The 27,939-nt window shown below is 39.6% G+C and overlaps 1 long non-coding RNA gene and 1 pseudogene across 1 annotated transcript; one reads left to right on the forward strand and one right to left on the reverse strand.

The window, feature by feature from the left end:
* Window positions 1-6,105: 6,105 nt before the first annotated feature.
* On the reverse strand, window positions 6,106-6,801 carry LOC145113467 (serine/threonine-protein kinase SRK2E pseudogene; annotated as a pseudogene).
* Window positions 6,802-7,567: 766 nt separating this feature from the next.
* On the forward strand, window positions 7,568-9,259 carry LOC145118638 (uncharacterized). The gene is made up of 2 exons (XR_013713401.1): window positions 7,568-8,510; window positions 9,055-9,259. It is a non-coding gene; the product is annotated as an uncharacterized LOC145118638 (long non-coding RNA).
* The last annotated feature ends 18,680 nt before the right edge of the window (window positions 9,260-27,939 follow it).

Below are 27,939 nucleotides of genomic sequence, written 5' to 3' on the forward strand. Positions count from 1 at the left end.
CCTTGGTTTGAGTGAATTGGAGGAAACACTCGCGTGTCTCCAATCTCAAACTGAGGACAAGATTTTAAAACAATTTTCTTAAAATGTTTTCAAAAATAATAAAGGAGGATGCAAGTGTACGCTCATTCAGAAACTCGAAAACGGGTAAACCCTACCCCGAATCGTCGAGTCGACTAATGGAGTCGGCGAGTTCCTTCAGTCCTTTCTAGTGGGATCTAAGGTCCCAAAATTCAGATCCAACCTCCCCTAGTCCAGATACCACGTAAAGTTGCAAACTTTACGTGCTTGCAAGGCCTCCCAAGGTATAACATCAAAACTAAGCTTCCTACAAGGTTTTAGTGCATGGAAAGGGCCTAAGATGGATAAAGTGAACAACTTTTATGTCATTGAGGACCTCGAGATGTACAGATCTGAAACCATATCCTTGTGATAAGTCCAAATCCGAGTATGACCCCATTTTGCACCAAAAGTTACCATATTCTTCCATAAAATGAGATATAAGTAAATAGAGATCAAGTTAGCAACTTTTTACCTCCAAATGGATGCTAACAACAAGTAGATGCCGGATCCAAAGCCTTCTCCTCTCTTCAATCTCCTAAACCTTCAAGTTTCCTTCTCAAAAGCACAAGTTCCACTCTCCAAGGCTCACACACTCAAGAAAGCACCAAAATGCGGCTAGGGTTTCTTTCTGGACTGTAAGAACGATGAAAGAGGCTATAAATGAGCCATAAGTTCTTTAAATATGATACAAACCCCTAAAATTAGGGTTTCCCTCTACAACGCCTACTCGTCGATTCGGGGCCTTCCGAATCGTCGAGTAGGTTCCAAGTCCCGCGTCCACATAAATGATCTCTACTCGACGAGTTGGAGCTCCCCAACTCTTTGGGCCATAATCACCCTATAAGCTTCCAAAACGTAAGTATCCTTTCCATATACTAGTTATCCATTAGAAGCTCTTGATTTACAACCAAGAAACAACCACTTTGTGCATAAACTTCAAGAGTTTATGGCCGTAAACCCTTCTTGGGGCCGTAAACCCTTCTTAGTTCATGAGGTGGTCGTGAACCCTTCAACCCATGGTCGTAAACCCTTCAAGTTCATGTGTTGGCCGTAAAATCCTTGGTCGTGAACACTCCTTGGCCGTGAACACATTTTTGTGTGGCCGTGAACACATCTTAGTGTGGCCGTGAACACCCTTTTATACAATCATATGTGATTGTAACACTTCATTCCAAGTGTTTCCTAGCACCTAAGGTTGTTCCCTTACATTATTAGTTGTTATATAAACTAATTATATACATATATGTGTCATTATATGCTTAATAGGATCTGTTTGTGCTCCGTACTTCACTTGGCATACCTAGCATCCTAATCGATCTTACATTCGAATCACTCACTACAGGTGAGTTCATACCCCTAAACTTATCTTTTAATGATTTTAAATGCTTTTATGGGGGGGGGGGGAATACAAGTAGAAAACAATATAGTTATAGTATCAATCACATGTGATTTATAACTATCAAACAAGAGGATTTCTTATACTTCAAAACTGTGTTATCAAACAAACTGTTTCAAATCATTTTATAAACTTCTTTTATATCAACTCATATCCGTCTATCTATTTACGTATAAGTATGCTTTAACAAACTTAGGAATATTTCTAGATACCTTGAATCCTGTTCCTTGTTTGGTTGTGGGCTCGGGGTAGGATCACTAGTCCGAATGTCGGTTAAATCATAGTTACACTTATTAAATACATATGTGGATATTAAACTCATTTTAAGGATTATACTTAACTTAGTTGCTTGGTAAGTAATTGAGTATTTTCTATACATTAATAGCAGTCAAGCAACAGTACTAGTAAACTATAATAGGTATAGTTTAGGAAGTTACTACTTACTATTTCTAGAACAATGAAACTTACAAGAGTCAGTTCATACATGAGTCAGTTTGAACATACTATACACTAGAACAGAAGGAACATACTATACACTAGAACAGAAGGAACATACTATACACTAGAACAAAAGGAACATACTATACACTAGAACAGAAGGAACCTACTACACTAATACAAGAACGATATAACATTAATGTCAGCCACTACTTTATGGCATGACAATATACTGTCGTGTCACGTTTTGTAACCAGAGTCTCCTGGAGGGAGAGCGTGAGTTTGTGTATAGATCTATACGTGATTGACCATCCTACACCTTGCTGCTAGCTACAGTGGGACCTGCAGGTCTACGGGTGACGAATGTCATACCATTTCGACGTCTTCGAACGCCGTGTTTCACTAGTCAATCGAGTATGTTATAATCTCATCACATTTTACCTTAATTAAACAATTGGTTTAAGGTAGTTAGTACATCTGTAGTTACTATATACAATACTACTGTACATCGTCATTTTCCCATTGCATTCATATAGTGATCTTCTCACATAAACGGTAATGTAAACTATTTTCTGATAAAGATAGTCTTATACTTGGGAAAAACACTCACTTTTACAAAAAAACAAACATACAGAACAGTCGGGTCTTGGTAGAAGACTACTCTCCTTTTTAGTAGAAAATATAGGATTTTCTAGGAAGTATACAAACATTTACATCAAACACATACAAACATTTGACACTAAAATACTTATGAACTCGCCAGCTTAAATGCTGATCTACTCTTTCAAAATAACTTGTATTCTCATGTCACCAGTAGACAGGTACCGATGACTAGGTTTTGAGAAGACGGAGCATGTTCAAGACCCGTCTTTTATTTTGATTCATATTTTGGTGTCTTTCAAACTATACATAACACACTTGTATTAAATTATATTATTAATGCAATGGATGATTTTGTTGCTTGTTTTACTATTATGCATTGTTATGATACTGTACATGACGTCCTCCGCCCCCGAACGTTTCCGCCGTTCTGGTTTGGGGGTGTGACAATAGATCTAACAAATGCATCATCAAGATTCAAACTTTATACTTCTAGAAAAGAGATCAAGGTGAACAAAGTCCAGATCTACAAGCTCCAATGCAAACAAAACTTCTCCAATGAGCTCATTCTTCTCCAAGATGCACCAAGAACATTTCAAAGCACTCAAAAACACCTTCTTTTGCTCAAAAGGCTCAAACTAGGGTTAGGGTTTTCGTGGGAGGGTGTTGGAGAGGTGGAGGCTGAAAATGGAATGGGTTTGGGGAAGTTAAGGAGCTTAAATAGGGCTCAAACCACGAAAATATGGTTTGGGCACTGATGGTGTACACCCAGTGTACGCAGGATGCCCTAGTACGCCCATCGTATGCGACTTAACCCAAAACTGTCCAAACTTCAAACGGTCGTAACTTCTTCGTTTTAACTCCGATTTCGACGATCTTTATATCCACGGAAAGGTATTGAGGATCTCTATAACCCTATATAATTACTTTTGACTTACAACACATCGAACTAAAATCCATAATACATAAAAGAAGTCGAAAACACTACTTTTCCCATTTTACTCTTTGACTCCAAAGCACAAACCGAACTCTTGGATTATATAATCTACACTTCCCACATCCGAATGGGTCTAAACCTTTCTTTCCCAAATCCCGAAGCCTTATGATACTTGTTCTTTGGGTCTCGACCCCGAATTATGAAACGACACGAAACAGAGTGTTACACCAATCGTTGTAGTTGTTTTCCGTTAGAACATCGTTCACTTGCATCTGCTTAGGATATTTTGAGGAGTGGATGTAGTATGGTGAATTGAAGTCGAGGTTAGTGGCGGTTCCATCCTTCGATGACTTTGGTTTGTCTCCCGCCATCTCTGGCAACGTGATTTTCTAAAGCAGGTGTGAGACCTGCTATGATAATATAAACAAATTGATTATTGGAAAAGTTCTCTTTCATTTATTCACAAAAACTGGTATATATACAAACCAGTAAATGTAATCGTCATTCTAAACAAACTCTAACCAAAATCCTATAAAATAGGAAAAGATAAAAGGAAACAAATTATAGTAATATTTTGTGATAATAACGATATTTTTTTATTCGCACGTTAAATTTATACGAATTATACAAAACTTCTAAATTAATTAATAAATAACATTTTACATTGACTGGAAAGAAATGAACAACCAACTATCAATCTAACACAATAACTTAATAAAAACAAATTTAAAAAAAAGAGGTTTTCAACGCCGTATATTGACTATATTCTATTAATTCATAAATATATTTTTTAAAAAATAATATATATATATATATATATATATATATATATATATATATATATATATATATATATATATATATATATATATATATATATATATAGTTGGTTTGACGGGTTGACCGGTGAACCAAAAAATGTATCCCAACCCAACCCATGAAATAAATGGGTTGGAGGGTTAGAATTTTTAACCCAAATCCGTTTATTTTCGTGTCAGGTTACGGGCTGGGTCAAAATTTACCATCCCTATAATCAAGTTCATTTTAGTAATTGCCAACACTATTTGACTTCACGTCAGATCAAAGAGACGGTGTGAATAACTATATGGACGATGGATGATAATCATCAAACATGGTATGCTGATGATTTTATTGTTACCAACAATTTGGTGTAATTGTAATAAACACAAGTATCAAAAGACTTTTAAGTTATGATTTAATACAAATTAGGAGTTGCGGAGTATAGACTTGTATATATAAGACTAGTTTGATCACAAATACTACAAAATACAAGGGTGAAGGCGCGTTGGGGTTTCTATAAGAAAGAAACACATACGAACATATCGACTAACCTGTGGGAAAGAAGATCAACACTTATACCGACCGACATTTTGTTTTTTGTTTTTTTTTTCAATGGATAAGTGGGAAACATGCATGTATGGGTCTAATAGGAGTTTCCCCGCTCGTGGGCTTGAGGAGTATAAATTGGAAGAGACTGTTTTAAAACTTGTTTCATACAAAGTAACAAAACAAAAGAAAGCTTGCATGGATAATCAACATATATGTATACCTTTCACGTTTGTGTTTGATACTTTTACTTTCTAGCACTAGAGGTTGTTGATCTTGTTGGTGATTTTAATGCTATCAATATATTTTAGTGTAGTTATTATTATTTTTGAGATATGTTGAGTTATATTTACTCACTAAGACTGGAGGTACGGGGTGCACACTCAAAGTGATAATTATGAACTCGGAAATACGAGGTCCGGGGGTAGCACCCCGAGATACAGGGTTCCAAGGGGTAAAAGCCCCTGATACCCCTAAACATAAATGGATTTCTATTAGAGGAAATAGTCCAGTCATGCATTTTCCCACCAAAACAGGTTGTGACATCATTGTGATATAAGAATTGGTTATGCCTTATAACCACTTGTTACATCACAATTGGTTATGCCTTATAACCACTTGTTTTGGCGCCATTTGGTATGTAACCAACTTCTAATCATCATCTTTCTTGTATAAAGGAAGATGGGTGTTCTAGAAAATGGTTAACACTTTTGATACTCAAAATTAATCATATGCTTTCATCTCTCTCACCAAAAATGCAAAACATCAAGGTACTTTTTGTGTTTCGAATCTGAAAGTGGCATGACTTTTAAGTTGTCATTTTTGGATTATCGCAAATCAGATTTCGTGATACCTCGAGTTATAGGGTCGAAATCACAAATTTTATAAAATGATTATAATCACGATTCTAAAATCATCCAAGTTTATATTGATATTTTTAGATTAAAAAACTAGCAAACTTTTTAATAGAGTTTAAGAGGTTATACATAGTAATATTATCACTATGAACTTTGTTTTCAAAAAAAAAAAAGTTTGCAATTCAAAAACTTGTTGTCGGGTTGTCTTTTATCTAGTATAATTTACAATATTATTTAATCATAATTAATTAATATACAATTTGAACCAATTTTATAAAATAGTTCCTCACTTTGTTGTTATATTTAACTTTAATATATCAAAATACAAAATAAAATGTAAAAGTACATAATGAAAACGACACAACAGTGAAAATAGGAACCCAAAAAAAAAGGGTTATTTCCAATAAAGACCCCATATTTACTGATTTTTTCATTTTAAACCAAAATGTTTGTTTGTTTCCCAAAAAAACCTAACTTTTTGCAAAAACTTGTTTGTTTGTCTTGTTACCGGGTGAGCAACCTGTCTTCCTCCTTTTCCTTTGCCTCCTCTGGTCCCTATAGAAAAACAAAACAGATCCACCTGCAATTCCAAATTTCACCATTGATTTTTTTATAACATTATTTTTTTCATATAAAAGTATCATTCAAAAATCAATACACTCACATGGCAAAAACTATCTCCTACTGCTGTCAATATACAAATTCGGATCACTCTCCAAATCTTCATCCATGTCATCATCAATATCCAAACTCCTAGTAAGATACTGATTCAAATTATTAGCTCCAACTGGAGGAATTGTAGCTTCTACAATTATTTGCATAATTTCATCAACACTTTGCATCGGCGGGCCCACCAAATTGATCCATTGCATTTTCTTTTGTTAATTATGCTGGCAAGTTCTTAAGAAACCATTCATGGTTTCTTATCTCATCCATTGTTCTCCGCTTAGCAGGATCAACAACAAAGATTCTATTCTGGAGATTAAATGGCGCCACTCGGTGGAAATATGAACGTAAGATGGAATCGAGTATTGGACATTCAGAATTCGCTGTATAAACTTGCGGAAATTCTTGAGTTCATCAGGGTCTTCAAAAGGGTAAGCTCCAAAAAGCATGGCATATAATGTTACACCACATGACCACACATCTGCAATCTTGCCATCATATTTTTTTTAAGCAAGACTTCACTGATTCGGTTTGTTGCAGGTTCGGACTAGGTGAAGAAGATGAACAGTAGCTTCGTTCTTGGCTCGGAATAAGCAGTTGATAAGCAGTGATGGTTGTTCGATGGAGGTGGCGACAAGTTGGTTTATGTTTTTAGGTAGTCTCGGCTAGAGGCAGGGGTTCGAGTATCAATGGAAAGGGCGAAGGTGGAGAGGTGGATTCGGTGATGATGCAAAACCGAAGGCGGTTGCTGGTTTCTCGATGAGCAAGGATGGAAAGGTCTCGAGTCTCGACTAGAGGGCGAAGAACACTGCATCCGTTTTTTTATGTTTCTTTTCTTTGTTGCAGGTGTTTTTTGATGGAGAAGATGAAGAGCACCAGTAGGTTTTTTCTTATGTTTGTGATGGAGGTTGTGTAAGGGAGGTCTAAAGTGGAGGCTATGGATCTGGTTTGTTCCAGTTCCAAATCAACAAAGGAGTGGCTCTAATGGTGAGTTTCTCGGTAAAAGCTATTCGCTCTTTTCTTCTTCTTCCTGGTTCGTTTCAATCGACAGAAAAGGAATCAAATACATACGACAACTTCGATGAATCGGAAGGGCGCATCAACACGCAATCGACTGGGTTTACCTTTACCATTAGATCCCAATCATCCAGTCGATTGGGGTAATTGATTTGGGAAAAATTCAATTTTGTTGATGAATGGAGGATACAGTCGACTGGTGTAATGATTTAGACGAAAGTAGGATTGTTGGGTACCGGCTCAACCGGTTAAAAGACAAAAAAACAAGTTTTTGCAAAATGTGTGGTTTTTTTTGGAAAAAAACAAACCTTTTGGTTTAAAACGAAAAAAACAGTAAATATTGGGTCTTTATTGGAAATAACCCAAAAAATAATATTTTTTTAGAAGGGTTTGACTGACAGGCTTTACAAACAACCCTCGCTCTGTGCCTCTCATTTCCAAAGCACACGCTTCTTTGTTTGCCTGCTCTGCTCTTCTCTCCCCCACCATCTTTCTCTGAAACAACAATGTCGAACTCGAACAGATCAAAATCAAGTAAGAGCTTCTTCATGCCACTATTTTGTCGAGTCTCCATAAACGACACCGTCAAACCTGCCAAATTCTCGGAAACCCCCGCCACAGATCCTTCATCACCAAAACTCAGCTGTATAGGCCAAATCAAGAAGAGATCCACCACCACCACCACCAACAACAACAACACCAACCGTTTCCTCGCCTGCAGATTCTCCGCTTCCACCAACGCGAAATCCTCCGTCTATTCCAGCTTCAGTTACACTAAACTCCACAGACTCTTCTCCGGCAAAAACCTAATTTCTCCAGCTATTGACACTGCTTCTATCAACAACTGTAGCAGTAAATGTATTACGAATCGAAGCAACAGTTGCAACAGCAGAGGAAGAAGAGGTGTTAACACGAAGAAATATTACATGACTAGTAGTGATGATCCGGTTCTAATGAGAGTTATGGTGGCGGAAGAATTAGATCCGCCGTTGCCTGTAGTGAAATGTGGCCGCCGAGATCAGGAAACGAACGTAAATCTATGGAAGAGACGTGGAATCGAAATGAAAACACTCCAGATTCAGCCGATTCAATTGTCCATGGATCATCATAATACTAACAATAACAATGTCAATCGCAATTTTTCACTTCAAACATCCGCAAAAACCTTTTGATGAACGGATGAATCGATAAGGTAATTATTAATTATCCCCAAGATTCGAGAGGATATTTGAATATTGAAACTTTTATTAAATTATTGCTTCTTTTTTGGTTTTTTCTGTGGATGACACCACACTTTCGCTCTGTTTTCACGTGTTCATGTATTCAAACTTTGGAACATAGCTTGTGGTCAGGTTATTACTCGATTTTCTTTTTGTGGCTGGCTAGATTCCAAAAATGTTCTAATCACACACCACACAGGGCAAAAAAGATCAACTTTTGGCAAATTTTCCTTTGCAAATTTATCATTTCACACTTGAGGTTTTATGGTAATTTTAGTTCCATTATTTTCGTTCAATTCAAGTCATATTACATGACATAAATCACTTAACAGTTTCGATGATGTATAATATAATCAAATTATTCATCCTATCATCTTCTTGATCCAGATTAAACTATTTACCTTAATTGATTTTTATAAAAAACGATATAATTGATATTATTATTTATTACAAACATACAGTGACATGTTTATTTGTCGTGTCTTATTGATCATCAATATTGGTGTTCCATCTCAGGTAGAAGCTCGAAGTATCTTCTATGTTTCGAAGGAATATGTTATGTAATTAATAATTATTATTTTTGTTTAAATATGCAATAAATAATAGTGTGAAACCATTATGAACATGTTGTTTATCCGCAAACTTGAAACGAATTATTTTTGTTTTTTCACGAACCATACAAATCGTATAATATATGGTGATATGATTAATTTGGTTTGAAGACGAATGTCAACATCAATAATGGTGATATGATGTTTTTTTGCCATATAATATATTATAAGAGTTAGATCTTTGATTCTTCTAGAATTAATAGAATAGAAAGATACAAGTTGATATATAGGATGAATACATGTTTTGAAGACGCCATCGACTGCACTTATTGCTTATTTTGGAAACTTGAGTTTTGTGATGATTTTTATGTGTAATAACACTATATTACATTTGTCAAATTATGTGTGGGTGTAAATTGTTATTGAGTTTGCCAGCTGTAAGTAGAGGGGCTAAATTCTAAAAGGCTATGGATGACATTTTAATTTGGTGATGAACCGGTAATTTCAACCCCAATCGACCCAACAAATTGAATGGAAAAATGGTGGTAATTTGGTGAGACCTAACATGACATTAAAACCTTTGTTCCCTTAACACATGACATGATTGGACGGGAGAAAAATAACGATATGGACCGAAACCAAAACATAAAGAAAACTTAAGGATGGTACAAGCAAAAGAACTCGTTCGGATGCCAATAAATAACTTACTAAGGGTGTGTAAGTGTGTTTGACACGGAGCTTTTGGAAGCGTTTGAGGACTTCTAGCTTTTAGCTTTTGACAAAACGCTACAATTTAAACAAAAAGTTTCGTTTGACAGGTAGCGGATGGCGGGTAGCTTGTAGCGGATAGTTGGTAGCTTGTAGCGTTTTGTTAAACGCTACATGAAGTAGTATTTGGATTTGGAGCGTTTTGTTTAAACTGAACGCTAGAAGCTTGTAGTGTCAAACAAGACTTTCTGTTCAAAACGAAACTTTTTGTCAAACGCTAGAAGCATGGATGTTATGGACATTGCCCCCTAAGGAAATGGAGGTGATTGGGCATAGAATGGTGTAGGTAGAACCATGACTGTTTGTGTAACATCCTGTTTCGGATCGTTCGTGATCAGGGTTTGTGGGCTGCAAACCAGGCATGAGGAGGTCTCGGGGTTGCGACGAGTTGCTAGAAGCTTAGGGCATCTCGTCACCTTTCCGTGGGTTTGAGGTTCATGGGAATCTAGGTTATATCGAGGAAGCAATGGAAGTTTGAAGTTGTGGCAAGATAAGTCCCTTATTTGAGAAAAGTGGCAGCTGAGTACGCTGGGCGTACATATGTGTACGCTTAGCGTACTCGTGTGCGTGATTTTCAAGCGGAGTCACCTAGTACGCTGGGCGTACCGGAGGGTACCTTGGGCGTACTAGGCACATAGTGGAAACCCTAACTTTGGATGTGTCCCTATATAAAGAATGAGATGGCCTCATTCGTGGCCACCATCCTCAGTCTTTAAACCTTCTAAAACCCTAATCCTTCGTTCATGGAGCTTATGAGTGCATTTGAGAGCCTTGAGTGGTTTTGGTGTGTTCTTGGAGTAAAGAAGGAGCTTTGGAGAAGAAGGAGTGAGAAGTCCAGGCCTTGGATCTGAGCATATCTGAGTTGGAAGCTTCATATAGAGGTATAAAGCTTCAATCTTTCTCACTCTTTTGTTTTGAGCATCATATTAGTGTATTTTAGGGTTTTTGTCCCAAAAGGTGGAGACTTTATGAGATAGTGAACTGTAGAGGCTATGATCAACCCCTTTGAGTGTGATTAGTAGTGTAATGTCATAAAAATCCAATCTTGGTCGTTGGAATCAAGCCATGCATGAGTTATGAGCTTTTTGAGATAAAGAAGTGAGTGTTTTGGGTGTTTGTGACCTTTCCAGCTATGTAAAGGCTTAAAGTCACTGACTTTATGGCATAAGAACCATTAGGGAGTCCAGATCTGGGATTTGAGTTAATGTCTTAACTATTTAAGACCAAATGAGTAGAAAGAGTGAATCTGGAAAGTACGCTGAGCGTAATTCCTGTACGCCCCGCATACTTCCCCAGTGTCCCCGATGGCCAATCTGGATTGTGAGTACGCTGAGCGTACCAAGGGAGGTACGACCCGCGTAACCTCACTGTGAACTTTTGGGCTAAGTCGCATGTTGGGCCTTGAGTGTCGGGCCTGGAGTTTAGGCTTGTTGCAATAGAGTTTGGACCAAAGGATTATATATAAATGCTTTGGGCCCTTGGGTTGGGCTTGCCATTTAGATTTAAGAGTTGGGCCTCGGGAGAGCCCATTTATTATTAGGCCTTGGTGGGCCCAATGGGTTTTAAGTGGTTGATGGTCTGGTTAGTGGACCTCCTTTAGACCTAATGAGTGAGAGTCTGGACTTAGTTCCTAATTGGGTTAATTGTGGATTTGGCTCAGAGTTAGAGGTCGGTGTGTGGCAACAACGTTTTTAGGGGCTGTTCATCATTCGAGGTGAGTATTCTCATCATACTTTACCATGAGTGGTATTTTTGTGTGAGTGAGATGTCCTATGTGCTTACATTGTGTATATTGATATCCTGCATTATTTTCTTTGTGATTTATGTTGTGTATTATTCAGAGCTTACAGAGTTAGGACCGGAGGGTCCATCAGAGTTGTGGGACCGAAGGGTCCCACTGAGACACATTGACTGGAGGGTCTTACTGTGTTATAGCCTCGAGTGGCTACAGAGCTGTGTGTGGTATTTTGGGGAACTCACTAAGCTTCGTGCTTACCGTGTTATGTGTTATGTGTTTTAGGTTTTTCTCCGGATCGCGGGAAGGCACCGGCTCAATTGTACACACCAGAGAAAGAGTTATGTTTTGAGGATTCTGGATTATTAATCAAACAATTATGGAGATGCGTTTTGTAAACTAAATAAATGAGATTTTGTGAAATGCGTTATGAGATTTATATGATTTTAAAATGAAAAATTTGTTTGGAAATTTACGGTGTTACAAGTTGGTATTAGAGCATTGGTTTGAGGGATTCGGATGCACCTTCGGGTATATCTGGACTCAAACTGAGGATTTGAGAAAAAAAATTCAAACGAGATGATTTTTCTAAAACGAGCAAGAGTTTCTAAGAGAAAAACGAGAAGGAGCAGTGTGTACAATCAGCCAGAGCCCGAACAGTGATTTCCCAAAATACCCTTACTTAATTGTGTTATGAGTTATTATTGAGATATTAGTGATGCATGCTAGAAGATAGGTTAGGTATTTCATATTCGAGGGCTAGAGTTGCCTGATTTGTGATGCCTTAGCCTAGGAATTTTGCTATCTGTGATGTGCTTTGGGTATGTGTTGAGTAAGAGTATCCAGCAGGAATCTTTTAGGGAGAGCTTTGAGTAGAGGAGTAATCTAGGTGAGATACCTAGATAAGTATTGGAGGGGCCTACTGAGAGAGTAGTTAAATATCCGCGAGGAGGTAGAGTTGCTTGAGTTCGGTGACACCTTTGAGTGTAAGTGGAGTGGTAACCTAGAGTGGTTTTATGTGTTCGTAGAGATTATTCGATGCCCGAATGCTGCTTGCTTCGTGCTTTGTGGAACTCTTGATGATGGGAGTCAGCTACTAAGTGAATATGACGATATTCAGGAGGTAGATGACTGGAATCATAAGGAGTTCCTCAGCAGCTAATGGCAGAGAAGTGAGGGAACCTAGGAAGAGCCTAGGTGTAACATCCCAAAATTTAAGACCAAAAATTTCGTTTTGATTAATTAAAAACCGCTTAATAAATCTTGCTCAATCATTTAATAACATTCTTAATAAAACAATTATCAGAGTTTTAAATCCCAAAGATCCTCTAGTGCGGAAAACATGGTGTGATGCGCTGCGATCGCCCCGAGCTCCTTCCTTGGAAAAACGTTAATACCTGAAACAAATAACTGAAAACCGTAAGCACGAAGCTTAGTGAGTTCCCCCAGATACCACATACCATACATATCAACTGATCCATACATGCCATACGTAACCATGAGCCATACATAACAAACATATCCATAATCAAGTAAGGTGTTATGTGCCAAACATAGTCTTGTTGTATTGCCACGGGCCGCACATGGTCTTTCTTGTCAAGCCTGGGGGCCACTCCCTGGGTCTTACAGACAAGTGCCAAGGGCCACCCCCTGGTCTTCCATGCAAGCATCACAAAGACAACTATACATACTACTCTACTAGGCTACTCAGCATACAGTGTGCCAGGAGCCACATCCTGGTCTTTCATTCCTAATAGTATACAGTGTGCCTGGAGCCTCCTCCTGGTCTTTCATACATGTTGCCTAGGGCTAACCCCCGGGTCTTCCTACCATACATAATAACATACTGTGTGCCAGGAGCCTCCTCCTGGTCTTTCATGCATAATGCCTAGGGCTAACCCCCGGGTCTTCCTACCATACATAAACTAAATGGGCCGGCATTGTGGCCGTAGAACCATACAAACAGTGAGGAGACTCACCTCGTACTGCTGAAGCTGCTGATAACCCTCTGGCTGCTATCCAACAACTCTCCGAACTGCTGCTCCTCTAGCTCCCCGAGCTACCGATACCAATAATAGAAACACTTAGCCTAACTGTCCTCAAGAAGTCAACTAAGTCAACTCTGGTCAAAGTCCCTCTCAAGATCAAGGTCCTGGTCAAAGTCAACCTTCCAGTTGACTCGACTCGTCGAGTTGTTCTGCCAACTCGCCGAGTCCATGCTCTTCAAATCCCAAAACAACCCCGACTCCACTCGTCGAGTCTAGCGAGAACCCGACGAGTTCTCCTTCATCTAACACTTCGGGACTATCTTCAACCGACTCGCCGAGTTCATCCTTGAACTCGTCGAGTTCATCATCATTGTATGAATATCTAGGCCATGACTCGCCGAGTTGTATGAACAACTCGTTGAGTTCATCTTCATAACTAAGAAGATTGTCTTGGACTCGCCGAGTTCCTCTTCGAACTCGTCGAGTACTATGATCTTCATGTCCATTACGGACCCAGTCTGGCTGAATCCTTCACTACTCCACCCACTGATCCGAATCATAACAGAAGGGTTTGGGTTTACGACCCGACTCGCCGAGTCCATGAACGGACTCGTCGAGTCCACCTTGTGACATCTCTATTCTGTCAATTACGGTCCATTCCAACACTTCCAACTCATAGATCTGGACTCCTAATGCTAGCATTGCACGTAAAGTTGCTAACTTTACGTGCATGCAAGGTGCTATGAGGCTAGAACACTCAATCCAAGCTACAATGAAGGCCTAGGTCATGAAATGGGACCTTAGCTGGATAAAGCCGACAACTTTGAGCTTCTAAAGCTCAAGAGTGTCCAGATCTGTTATCCAATCCATCCTCAAAGGCTTAATACTCGGATTCTACTTGGAAATGATCCAATTGTGACAAAAGGCAAGCTAGAAAGGGGATCCATCAATTGAAAGCTCAAGGTTCAGACTTTTTACCTCCTAACAGTTTCCAAGTCGATATAGAGGCTGGATCTACTCTTCCTTCCTTGCTCCTTTCCCTCCAAGCTTCCAAGATGCACTCTAAAGGCCCTTAATCTTCTCAAAAGCTCAAACAATGGAGTTGAGTGGCTAGGGTTTTGGGTTCTGGACGAGAGAGGCTGTAAATGAGCCATAGGGAAGAGAATAAGATGCTTAAATAGGGTTCCAAGTCCCGGAATTAGGGTTTCCAAACCCAGACCAGACTCGCCGAGTCCACTCACCGACTCGCCGAGTCGGTCACTTAATCTTTGACACGGAACCCGCTCCGACTCGTCGAGTTCTTCCTTGGACTCGACGAGTTGACCCCCTTTTGACTTAGGGTTTTCCTTCCTTTCTCGGCCTTTCTGATACTGGGTGTTACAACTCTCCACCACTTAAACTAGACTTTTTTCTCGAAGTCTGCCACGGTCAACTACCTTACCATCCGGTTACCACTTTACCACTAGCTACGCACTCCGCCCATCCGATCCAAACCTTGAAGATGTCATCTTCAGAATAACCCGATCCTTACTACCTTCGGGTACAACACTTTTACCCAACCGGTAACCTTACCGATACTCCTGTTACACTTACCCTTGATACACAAGGGGTTCACCCTCTTACCCTGCACTGCCTCTGGCCTTTCCAAGGCACTTTCCACAAGCAACAGGTCTTCCCAATCTCCTTCGAGGACCAATCCTCTACTGAAACCGCAATCCCGGCCACTCCCAGTACCGGAGTAATCCCACAACGATGCTCCAATACTGAAAACTCCACTCAGCGTGAGAATTCAGAAAATTCTTCGGGTAGCAGATCCCTCTCTGCTACGATTAAGGCTCAGAAGAGAAAAGCATCACCGAGCCAAATCATTTACTCTGAGATCATTTGATTTCGCGGTGAGCAACTCAACACCACCCGATCAGCTCACGGCTTCTTACAACAAATCCCTCACTATCATTCCTGCCTGAAGTCCTGCTGACTCCCATCCGCCTACCGGATGAACCGAGACCGCCCTGGTCCCAACTGATCTACCGCCTTCTGAATCCAATCATGATGTGACCCACTCACATCCGAGCGGCTGTCCCGCCCTATCATAAACTATCTGGAAAAAAACCCTGCCAGCGAATCCCGCATCTGATATATTCGTACTGCCGAATAGGGACCGACGAATGCTACGGCCACCCTGTAGTCTTAATATACTCATTATTCCAACTAGTGAATGCTACGGGCCACCCCCATAGTCTTACAACACTTCCGCGCTACCAGCCAACTAATGCTACGGGCCACCCCACAGTCCCACCACATTTCTACGCTATCTGCCGACTGATGCTACGGGCCACCCCGCAGTCTTACTATACTAATGCTACGGGCCACACCGCAGTCTAACTATACTAATGCTGCGGGCCATACCGCAGTCTAACTATACTAATGTACGATTGGTACGGGCCACACCGCAGTCTTACAACTCCCTTACTCTATCTGCTAACTAGTGAACGCTACGGGCCACCCCATAGTCTTACAACACTCCCACACTATCTGCTAACCATTGCTACGGGCCACCCCGCAGTCTTACCACACTTCTCATACTATCTGACCATTGGTGAATGTTATGGCTATCCGGTAGTCTGACAACACCTTCCACACTGACTCGGCCGCTGATCATGGTCTTTCGCTCACTACTAATCCGTACATACCCATAATTGAGCATACAAGCACAATCTAGTACCCCAAGCCGTACTCATGCCCTAACTGAAACTCCCAACTGATTCTTCTGAAACCTGCTATTAGACATCCCGCGAATGCGATCTCACAATTGGCAAGTTTTCCGAACTTCCAATTCACACTATCCTCAATTCATACAGTCGCCTGGGACGTCTTTCTCCCTGACAGGAGAGCGAAACTTATCCCAGTTTCAAAACCGTTTCTGCTCCCATAACATGATTGCTTCTCCCCCACTTAGCTTCGGCTAAGTCTTCACGGCACGCGAAAATCAAAGGATTTCCATTCCTTCCTCCCTTACCCAAAAAGGCATGATAACTACCATCGCCTTAATATTGCTAGCGATCCGTCACTAGCCCACTCCAAATACCGAATATTGGATGAACACTTCCTGCATCCCCAATACTGATAATCCCCTGAGCTCAACTGTCGTCCTTAAGGTCCGAATAACTAATGCTCAGAGCAACCTCTTCAGTGATAGACCACTTCCCTTGATGCTTCCAAAAGCTATCCCAAACACCAATACTAGAACCACCGAACCCTGATGATGGTGGATGCCTACTCCATGGACCCTGCCCACCGACCTCCACGCAACGCTCCTGAACCGTTTTCGGCCGTAACCGAGATAATACTGGATACTTCGAACCCGAAGTGAATGATGACCTTACACTAGCTACTAATAGTTTCTGGTATGCAATTGGCATATGACAATTCTGAAAATACAATCCGAATACAAGCAGAGAGACGACTCATACGTACTATCACCCGAGACCGAGGTAAGAACAATCATAATAGATATATAATCGAAAATAGCCGTTGATACATACCTGCAACATTCCCTGCTGTAATCCAGATCTCCCTCATCCGTCACTGCAAGGCCCTACCCTCTCACCCATCCGTAATCCTCAAAGTTGTTGGGGCAGACGCACTCCCTGCTCCTCCCCTCATCGTCGGGCAGTCGGCCTTCTTGTGGCCCACCTGATTGCAGTGAAAACATAAATGGGCTCGCCCCCTGTGGGCAGTCCCTGCTGACGTGACCATCACTGCCACACTTGTAGCAGCCTGAACTCTTGGAACGACAAACTCCCTCGTGCAGTTTCCCGCACGTGCTGCACTGACTTCGACCCTGCCATCCTACTAATCGCTTATCTGAAGCCTTGGGTCTCTTCCCGGGACCCTCCAAAGTATGCATATGATCCGACCTCCTCTTCGCAATGTGCTCCAAATCAATCTCCCTTCCCCGCGCCCTGGCAATCATAGAGTCCAGGGTCGGGCATGCCGAGAAGCTGACATGCTCCCGAATATCAGCTCTCAACATGTCATGATAGCGGGTCCTCCGCATCTCCTCATCCCCTACATACTGAGGCACCAATAATGCCCTCTCCCGGAACTTGGCGGTAATCTCTGCCACCGACTCTGTCGTCTGTCTCATGTTTAGGAACTCCCTGGCCAGCTGGTGAAGCTCCACAGCCGGTGCAAACTCCGCCCTAAACCTGGTCACAAAGTCGGACCAGGTCATAGCCTCAATGGCTGAGGCTCCCAAGGAATCACCAACTGACTCCCACCAATCTCTAGCTCTGTCCCTCAAGCATCCTGCAACAAATCGAACCTTCGACCCCTCAGGACAGAAGCTCGTCAACTGTGCAGACTCAATGTCTGCAATCCATCTCCTGGCAACAATGGGGTCCTTCACCCCATGGAAGTCTGGCGCGCCACTCCCCCTGAAATCCTTGAAGGACAGTGTGCGCGATCATGTTTGGCTGGATGCCATATCACTTCGGAATGCTCTGAGGCGATCCTCCATCAGCTCAATAATCCCTTCCTTGATCGACCCGAAAATGACCGGGGTCGACTCAAGGATACCTCTCGTGATCTCAGACGCGATGAACTCGCGTAGCCCGTCATCAACCTGCTCGGATCCTGCCCCCGAGCCTGATTCTGATCCTGACCCAGATCCTGATCCTCCTGCTCCATGTCGCGTAATCATCACCATTCTGAAATGAAACACATAATCGTCAGGGTCACACGTAACCTCAGAAGGTCTCACATACTACAAGTTTCCTGGTTCTATCTCGGCCCTCCTTGACTCGAGTATGGATCCTCTGCTTTCAGTAGTACGGGCCCATACTACCTTCTACATCTATCCGTACTTTCCTCAAGATTGCTTCGACTTCACTAAGTCCCTTCTAATTATGTTGCACTTTGCCACTCTCATCCTGGGCTTGCCCTAGGGAAATCTCTGACTCTAACCAAACCAGTCCTCAGCTGCTGAAGGCCTCCTCGTAATGCCAATTAGTCATCACCCGAATACCATCACATGTGGCGAGGCTCAGATAATCCTTCGAGTAAAAGACTCGTCCCTACAACGGTTAGACTCAGACGAGAGCTACGCAATAGGGCCAAATCCAGCACTCTGAGATTATTCAACCCTGATCACATGTGACGTGACGTATCCACCTAATGGCTAACTCCCATTACTCAGAGTCCCACATAGCACAAAGCGTGCATCATTCAGACAAAGGGAACGATATCAAGCAATCCTATCCTCAAAACAGGAAACTGTACTAGCATACAATGCTAAGCTCATACTATCAGGCATAACCTAAACAGGCTATCCTACTGCTGTCTACTCAATACTAGCATGCAATTCTCATAAGCTGAAACACATAAAGCAGGCACATAAGGCATCATTCCTAGATCCTTAGCCCTATTCTAGCATGCTGTTATATTGAAGCTGATAAACATAACATAAACTTGTATGGGTACTTTGGGGAATACTTACTTGAGCTCGGCCGGTCGCGCACATCACACACTTCGTTCTTTCTCAAAACTCCTTTAACTTATCTTTTTAGAAAACCATTTTCTTGTAAAAAGCTTTTAATCCCTCGATTTGAGTCCAGACACCCCCGAGGGTGTGTCCGAATCCCTCAAACCAGGGCTCTGATACCAACTTGTAACATCCCAAAATTTAAGACCAAAAATTTCGTTTTGATTAATTAAAAACCGCTTAATAAATCTTGCTCAATCATTTAATAACATTCTTAATAAAACAATTATCAGAGTTTTAAATCTCAAAGATCCTCTAGTGCGGAAAACATGGTGTTATGCGCTGCGATCGCCCCGAGCTCCTTCCTTGGAAAAACGTTAATACCTGAAACAAATAACTGAAAACCATAAGCACGAAGCTTAGTGAGTTCCCCCAGATACCACATACCATACATATCAAATGATCCATACATGCCATACGTAACCATGAGCCATACATAACAAACATATCCATAATCAAGTAAGGTGCTATGTGCCAAACATAGTCTTGCTGTATTGCCACGGGCCGCACGTGGTCTTTCTTGTCAAGCCTGGGGGCCACTCCCTGGGTCTTACAGACAAGTGTCAAGGGCCACCCCCTGGTCTTCCATACAAGCATCACAAAGACAACTATACATACTACTCTACTAGGCTACTCAGCATACAGTGTGCCAGGAGCCACATCCTGGTCTTTCATTCCTAATAGTATACAGTGTGCCAGGAGCCTCCTCCTGGTCTTTCATACATGTTGCCTAGGGCTAACCCCCGGGTCTTCCTACCATACATAATAACATAATGTGTGCCAGGAGCCTCCTCCTGATCTTTTATGCATAATGCCTAGGGCTAACCCCCGGGTCTTCCTACCATACATAAACTAAATGGGCCGGTATTGTGGCCGTAGAACCATATAAACAGTGAGAAGACTCACCTCGTACTGCTGAAGCTGCTGATAACCCTCTGGCTGCTATCCAACAACTCTCCGAACTGCTGCTCCTCTAGCTGTTGGGTTATGAGCATTCTAACACTCCTAAGTGTACATGCAACCCTAAATACCTTGGATCTATGTTTTCTCTATTATACATACAATTATGAACATCCAAGGTATTATCCTAATCTAGCATACAAAATAATAAATATAACAAGATAGAATACATACCTCTTTGATGTAGAATGTCTTCATGAAGCTTGAGTGCCTAGTGCCCCAAGTGTGACACCTCAAATGGTTCACACAACACCAAATGCACTTGGAATAACTTGAGAGAAACTTGAACACTCCTTGAAATCGTCTAGCCCTCACACTCACACATTAGTGCACGATTTCTTGAGCCATGGGATTCTTTTATATGGTGTCTATTAGGGTTACACCATGTAACTCATAACTTTACCCATTCCTTATGCTCCATGGATTTTAACCTCCATGGAGTATCCATGGGTCACCCCATGGACTTAGTCCAACATAAGGAATCTTGGATCACAAGCCCACATATATAAGAATGAATGATTTACACAATCAATCCATATATTTAATTAGTCTCCTTTTGATCACTTAATTAATTCCAAATTAATTCTTGATCAATACTAATTAAATAACCTTATTAATATATTAGAACTTATAATATATTAACCAACCTTAAGTGTTATTTCTCTCATTATAGTCTATCCAAATACATGATGCCATGCAACCCAAATGGACCATGCCGGGTCGGGTCAAGTCTTACCAATTATAGTTATGGACTTAGACATTAATCCAACAGTCTCCCAGTTGGATAAGTCTAAAACTATTATTGCATATGACTTCAGGAACCGATTAGCAATCGTAGCTCTCAAAAGCTTCTGTCGAACTCTGACCTTGTCGATGAACTCTGACCTTTATCAATGACTTGTCCATTAGATAAGGGATCATATATTCCTCCATTCTAGATATCATATGGACTGAGACATGGATTATCAATCATTCTCTCTGTCCATTTGTTGTTTCCCGATTTCCGATTCATGATGACTGACTGATTGAACAAATCAAATCAGTCCTGGCTTGGCCAAGCACTCACATGTATCATCTTTAAATCATCGAGGGGCCCACAGATATCGCTTTTATCCCGAAGGTAAAAGGAATGGATAAACTTCAACTCATATGGCTTGTTCTACTACTTGTTGAATCATACACAAAGACACGTTTTATAACATCGAGTTACCAATGCGTTTTCGTGCAATCAATGTATAACCAACTCATAGTAACAACTCATATCTCTAGGTTTGAAGAATATAAGATATTATCGTCTCATGCTCACTCGTGATAAAATCCATGAAGTGATTCAAATGAGCGCGGGTTGAATCCAATACTCAGAACTTATGAGCACTCATGAGTGTTGTAGCACCACTTTGTCCACCAACTTGGACCTCTACAAACCAACCCATGACAGTCTTGATTCATATCTACTTCCAACATATGACCGACTGTGGATGGTTTGAATAACTTAATCATTCAGGAAGAGCGACTTAGTTATTCTAGAAGTCAAAACATGCAAAGTGAAACACAAGAATAAATGAATCAAATATGGTATCAAACCCTATGAATATAAATAAACACTTTTATTTATCACCATACTGATTACTCATTATTCATTGTTTCGGTTTTATCAACTTTATACTTGAATTTAAAACAATAGTTGTCCCATGCTCCAAGCATGTACACTATGTTTTCTAAACACTAGTCATGCCATACACCAAGTATGCATACTATGTTTATCTATGATCTTTACTTTGTAAAATAGATCAATTGAACATCACTCCAATGATCCTCTTTTCACAGTCCCAAATCCTTACTGCAAATGCAAAAATTCCAAATTCATGCCATTTACTGAAATCTGTTAGATTCTAAACTTATATGCATTGATTAATTCCAAATTCATATCATTAAGTTTCCTAATCTTACACATATTGAATAATTTCTAACTTTGAAACATTTCCATATTCCATTTTGACTATCACTTCTGAACAAGAGTTGCCTCCTTACAGATTATGTCAATATGGTCCTTCCAGAATTAACATTATACTTCCAACTGTCCTTGAGCAACCAATCTTTGGTAAACCTTAGATTTTCCTCGACAATTGCTTAATCATTTTAGTCATATCCAATTCTAGACCTTTTCCCTTCATAATGCCCCAGGCATTTGGAAAATTTTAGAAAGGATGAATATAGCACATGTAATCGATCCTATATCCGAAGCATATGGGACACGATTCATGATGTCTCACATAAAGACTAAACCAGTCTTTTGCTATAATATTTCCATTTCAATTTGCCAAGTTCTCAAAATTCAGATTATGAAAAGGGATGCCGTAATCATAATCGAATTTTAGAACGCAAATAATGGACCCATATATAGAATTTCCTTATGTTGAGCCATTCCAACATGAAATTCATATATATATCCTTGATTAAATACGATTAAAATCTCAATCTAAGCTTTTAGAATTGAAATGAAGTATAATTTCCTCTCCCTTAATTATAGCAAAACAACTTTTTCAACCCCTGCTCCCACTAACATGATGATTATTAGCATAACACTTATGCTCCCACTAGCTTTGACATGTACTCAGAAATCAGCTGACTTTCTTACCAAAGTTCAGATTTCTGATACTAGATTGTTTTGATAAAACTTTATCAAAATCATACACCTCTCTTAGATAGCTCACATGTGTGTCTAAAAAATTTTAGAACTATGAAAAGGGATGCCGTAATCATAGTCTCAATTGTTTAGACCTTTGCCACTTCTCACAAGTCCATGTTAGTGTGCCGGTAAACCACACACGCTCCACTAACGACTTTGAGAATGCAAATATCACAATTGCTATCTAGCTAAAATCTACTTAGTGAAAGTGTTTCCTCACCAACATTTTCATGAATCGGAGAGAAACCTTATGACACTTAGATTTAATAGTGTATGTGTTCTTATCCATGTGATTTTGTCAAAACCATAATCACAAGACAAGGTTAGTGACAAATCCAAACTCATATTGATTAAACTTGTGCAATCTTAAATTCTTGCCATTTGGCAGCTCAGGTGCCTGCTATTGCTTCCAAGTAGTTGTGCAACCAATTGAGAACTCTCAGAACTCCTATGCAAAGCCAACTTGAATAGGCACAAAAATTTCAGCACGATAGGTTATAAACCTCAAGTCGTGTGCTAGTGAAGGACTTTAGGTTTTATTCTTGATTAAGTCTTGAAACTTTCAAGAGCTTTAAGACTCCCACTGTCCTCTTCACATATAAAGACTCCCTTGTCAAATATTCAAGAGATAGTGCGGATTCTTTATCAAGACTAACACTTTACACAATTGGCCTAAGTTGGTCTCTGTTTTATCCAAAACATCACAACTTACCAATTTCAAATGTACAAGAGTAGATAACCTTTTACTCTTACATTTGACTAGTGTTAACAAACCCTCTTTAAGATATGTCACTCAAGTTACAATCTTGGAGTATGACTCTAAGAATTGTTTTGGAACGAAGTATGACTCATCTTTTTGATTTAACCATTTCAACAATTCATGACTCCTCTTCTTAGTCATAAGAATGCACTAAGATGACTTTAGAGGACCAATTGTGATATGGTATCTTAATCATTAAGATGATCATAAACATGGTACTAAAGTACTCTCCCATCTTTTCAGATTTGAGAAACTTTTATCTTTCTGCCATACTTTGATTCTTCTTATTCGTTCTGTCTCACATTGAAACTTCTCCAATGCTACAAACTTATACTTAAACTTATAAGTATAACCATATTTATTGAACTTAAGTAAATCATGACGAATAGTCTTCTTGATCTTTTGTGGTGGACTTGACCAGTGCACAAGAATGTGTACTCGATCCCTTAGTCCTTTCCTTATTCACATAAGGAATTAGTCTTAATTTTCCAAGCTGAAAGTTCTCATTCATCATACTATACAACTTGCATGATTCCAAGTTTCGGTCCAATTGAACCTTGGGTGATGAGAATCTTTCCTTATTTGGTAATATTAGACACTACCACAACCGAAAAAATCAAATCCATTTTTCCAATATTGCTATCAATGGAATCTTATAAGCAACAACTTTTCACAAATGTCATTGTAAGGATACTTAAAATAAATAAAATCAAAACCTTTTTCTTTTATTTTAAAACTTTGCGGAAAAACTTATCCTTACAATCCATATGAAAACCTTGTTGTTATCTATTCCTAAGCAATATAAATATCATAACTCTTAAGTAATAGCCCAAAATTCTGATCACCGAACCATGCGATTGAAATCCATCTTCGCGATCAGAATCAGCATGTACTTAATAGAGTTAGACAATGGACTTTACCTGAAGTAGAGCCAAACTTATTGACTTTAACATCCTTAGGTAAATTTGGCAGCTTCGTAACCAATGCCCCTTCCTTTGGCAATAGTTACCTATGGACCCTTGATAATGGGACTATCTCAGACTTCGCCTCTCTCTTTACCATTGGGTCAACCGAGTTGACTATGGCCGATCCCTTTCCATTGGGAAGAGAGAGCTTTACTGGATATCCAATGTCATCATTGTCAATGTCCATAGCGTTTTAGGAAGTTGATCTTAGCAAATAGATAAGATCATTAAGGGTCTTGTCTTAGTCTGTTTCATAGGACTCACTATGTGACTTAGAAAGTAGTTGAGCCACCAACTTTCTCAAGACTTTGACACCCAACTCTCCCGGCTTGTCAATATGTGACTACATCTCCAAGATGTGATCACACCTAGACCTTGCCTTGCCAATAGGGCTTGAGTGACCTTAAACTTTTTAGGAACTTGTGGGTTAGGGAGAATAATTGGAGGAGGTGAAAGAAGTATGATATCCATGGGACATCATCTTCATTTAGGAAAGCTTGTTTCAAGAGATTTGGGAAGATCATAAATGTCTAGACCAGACATATTTTTGGGAGATATTCAAGATAGTTGATTTAAAGTCCTTAATATGACACCCAATATGAAATATTAAGGCTAGGACCCAACAAACTATTTTATAACTTAGAAGAGGGATGCCGTAATCCAAGCTATAAAATATTTGAAGGTAGGTGAATGACGATTCACCAATTTCCACCATGAAAAATGAAATAATTTATTAGGTTTTAATTGGATTTGAAAGTCCTAGATCTTTGAGATTCATTGAACTGTTCAAAGGCATGTTTCAATCTCGAGTGTGCCCTTCAGGTTTTGTGACTGGGATGCCGAGGATCACAAAACAAGGTGTGAATAACCATGCAAATATACTTGGTACCCTTAATATTTACCCCTTAATCAGTGTGCCGGTTAACCACACACGCTCCACCGATACTATGATAAATATAAAGTTACCCTTTGCCTACCTTGTTAAGTCCAGGTTAGTGTGCCGGTTAACCACACACGCTCCACTAACGACTTAAGCAAAGTGCAAAGTGTAATTTCATGGGTTAGCACCAAATTCACATTTTCCTAAGTAACTAAGATTGGGTATTAATAAGAGTTTAGTTACTTAGTATTTATCATTAATACTTTTAATGAAAGGAAAATTATAGTCCTTGTCCTACCCGTTCGGCTAACGACCCTCCACCAGTCAAGGAAGCGGTGGGTGAGAGTGGACACCCATTAAACTGCCATTTTATAGGCAGTAACCTTATACCCCCCTTATAGACCGGCTTCGTGAATGAGGCCTACTAACGGTAAGACTGACTTTACTCTTATACATATATATAAATATTATTAACTTATAATATTATAAAGTATAAGGGTTGAATTTTAACTTTTAAAATTCTAAGGGCTAACTTGGAATTAAAGTATTCATAAGTGAAAACTTTTCAAATTCCAAAACTTGAGGGCAAGTTTTGAAACTATTCAAAACTAATTAATTCCATAACTTATGAGTTTAAAGTAGTTTTAATTAAAAAAAAACCTTCAAGTTCCATAACTTGAGGACAAGTTATGGAAGACTTTAAACTAATTAATAAAAAAAATAACTTTTTTTTATTGTAACTTATGGAACTAATTAAGGTTACACTTTTTTTTTTAATTTAATGAAGAGACTCTTGAACCTCCATAACTTGAGGACAAGTTATGGAGTCATAAAACCATTTAATTAGAACTAGACTCTTCATTTTGTAACCTTTGCCAACTTTTATGAGTTTTATGATTCTTAAATGTGACTTTTCATATAACTTGAGGACAAGTTACAAAAACACACTTTGGAATCAACTCTTAGATTAAAATGGATTGAAAACAACTATTTCACACAACTTTTCTATTAATCTAAGAACCTCATAAGAACAAGATAATTCAAATCATCAATCTTAAAGAAATTAGCATGAACATACAAACTAATACAAATCTTGAAATTATGACAATTATCTTAAAAATTGGATTAGCATGAACATTACCACATCAAAAACAAGTTTATAAGTCCAAAAACACCTTAGGGTAATGTTCCTAGTCCAATTCCAGCCAAAACAATCGAATATATGCATCCAACTCGATTTTTCAGCTACTTTTGCAAGTATAACAAGAAAACAAGCCTAGGCTCTGATACCACTGTTGGGTTATGAGCATTCTAACACTCCTAAGTGTACATGCAACCCTAAATACCTTGGATCTATGTTTTCTCTATTATACATACAATTATGAACATCCAAGGTATTATCCTAATCTAGCATACAAAATAATAAATATAACAAGATAGAATACATACCTCTTTGATGTAGAATGTCTTCATGAAGCTTGAGTGCCTAGTGCCCCAAGTGTGACACCTCAAATGGTTCACACAACACCAAATGCACTTGGAATAACTTGAGAGAAACTTGAACACTCCTTGAAATCGTCTAGCCCTCACACTCACACATTAGTGCACGATTTCTTGAGCCATGGGATTCTTTTATATGGTGTCTATTAGGGTTACACCATGTAACTCATAACTTTACCCATTCCTTATGCTCCATGGATTTTAACCTCCATGGAGTATCCATGGGTCACCCCATGGACTTAGTCCAACATAAGGAATCTTGGATCACAAGCCCACATATATAAGAATGAATGATTTACACAATCAATCCATATATTTAATTAGTCTCCTTTTGATCACTTAATTAATTCCAAATTAATTCTTGATCAATACTAATTAAATAACCTTATTAATATATTAGAACTTATAATATATTAACCAACCTTAAGTGTTATTTCTCTCATTATAGTCTATCCAAATGCATGATGCCATGCAACCCAAATGGACCATGCCGGGTCGGGTCAAGTCTTACCAATTATAGTTATGGACTTAGACATTAATCCAACACTAGCTCCCCGAGCTACCGATACCAATAATAGAAACACTTAGCCTAACTGTCCTCAAGAAGTCAACTAAGTCAACTCTGGTCAAAGTCCCTCTCAAGATCAAGGTCCTGGTCAAAGTCAACCTTCCAGTTGACTTGACTCGTCGAGTTGTTCTGCCAACTCGCCGAGTCCATGCTCTTCAAATCCCAAAACAACCCCGACTCCACTCGTCGAGTCTAGCGAGAACCCGACGAGTTCTCCTTCATCTAACACTTCGGGACTATCTTCAACCGACTCGCCGAGTTCATCCTTGAACTCGTCGAGTTCATCATCATTGTATGAATATCTAGGCCATGGCTCGCCGAGTTGTATGAACAACTCGTCGAGTTCATCTTCATAACTAAGAAGATTGTCTTGGACTCGCCGAGTTCCTCTTCTAACTCGTCGAGTACTATGATCTTCATGTCCATTACGGACCCAGTCTGGCTGAATCCTTCACTACTCCACCCACTGATCCGAATCATAACAGAAGGGTT

The sequence above is a fragment of the Lactuca virosa genome, chromosome 1 (assembly GCF_052849685.1).
Source record: "Lactuca virosa cultivar CGN04683 chromosome 1, Lactuca_virosa_CGN04683_v6, whole genome shotgun sequence".
Taxonomy (NCBI): Eukaryota; Viridiplantae; Streptophyta; class Magnoliopsida; order Asterales; family Asteraceae; genus Lactuca; species Lactuca virosa.